Raw genomic sequence first — 1,001 nt, 5'->3', positions numbered from 1 at the left:
ACTATTGTAGGTTTATGAATAAGAGGAAAATAAGAATAAAGAATATTAAGAAAATCTACAGTAAGGATATCAAATTTCTCGGACCCCAGTATGTTACTGTGGCAAAGAATGATTATTTTGTCCTTCCTCTCGATCCATGCCAACTATCATTGAGCTTTTGTCTGTCTAGTTTTGGTCAGGTTTTTGATTGAATTAATTGTTTTAAGGTGTGCAGAATGCATTAGATCAGTGCACAATGTGTGACGGATATTTATATGTTTTGAGCATATTTTCAAGCTCGTTATAAATATGTTTCTGTTTGTAAGAACATGTTGGCGTACATGAGAACAGATTGAGAACTTGTTGATAATTTACATGTGAACTTGCAAACAGCGCTTAACGGATATGAGTTTTATAGTATTTGATAAATGTTTTATAAAGCGTTTTCATAAGAGGAATGTACGTGGTTGTTTAACAAGCTTGAAATGTTTTAATGTTCTTGTTTACAGTTTTATATTCAGCATACTGTAAATAAAGCAGTTAAATTAGCACATAGTATTACTTTAATTAACTGCGGCGCTATAAACCATTTTCTGCTATGACTGTACTTGTTACGATGCTTCAAATCGGGTCTGGCTTGTTTTATGAGCGTACCCTTGTTTGCCAAACTATTGTTAAGTGATATTGTTCACATTTTTAACATTAAAGAGGTTAATGAACTCTTTCACCTCTATTATTGTAATAATGCATAAACAGTGTTGGGTAGCAACTAGTTACATGTAGCTAAATTACATAATTTAATGACAAAATAAACGTAATTGTAATCAGTTACAGTTACTGAGAAAAATTTGCAATTAAATTACAGTTACTTATAAAAATGTTAATGATTACAAAGGGTTTGCATCTGAATATTTTCACGCACACACACACATACAGATTTAATTGATATCTTTCATAATTATATTAACAGCTCTAAAATATGAGACACCTATGTTTCAGGAGTTTAGGACACATGCTTATTC

Source organism: Sinocyclocheilus grahami, unplaced genomic scaffold, assembly GCF_001515645.1.
Source record: "Sinocyclocheilus grahami isolate Dianchi unplaced genomic scaffold, SAMN03320097.WGS_v1.1 scaffold1207.1, whole genome shotgun sequence".
In the NCBI taxonomy this organism is placed as follows: Eukaryota; Metazoa; Chordata; class Actinopteri; order Cypriniformes; family Cyprinidae; genus Sinocyclocheilus; species Sinocyclocheilus grahami.
This window is presented reverse-complemented; position numbering follows the sequence as displayed.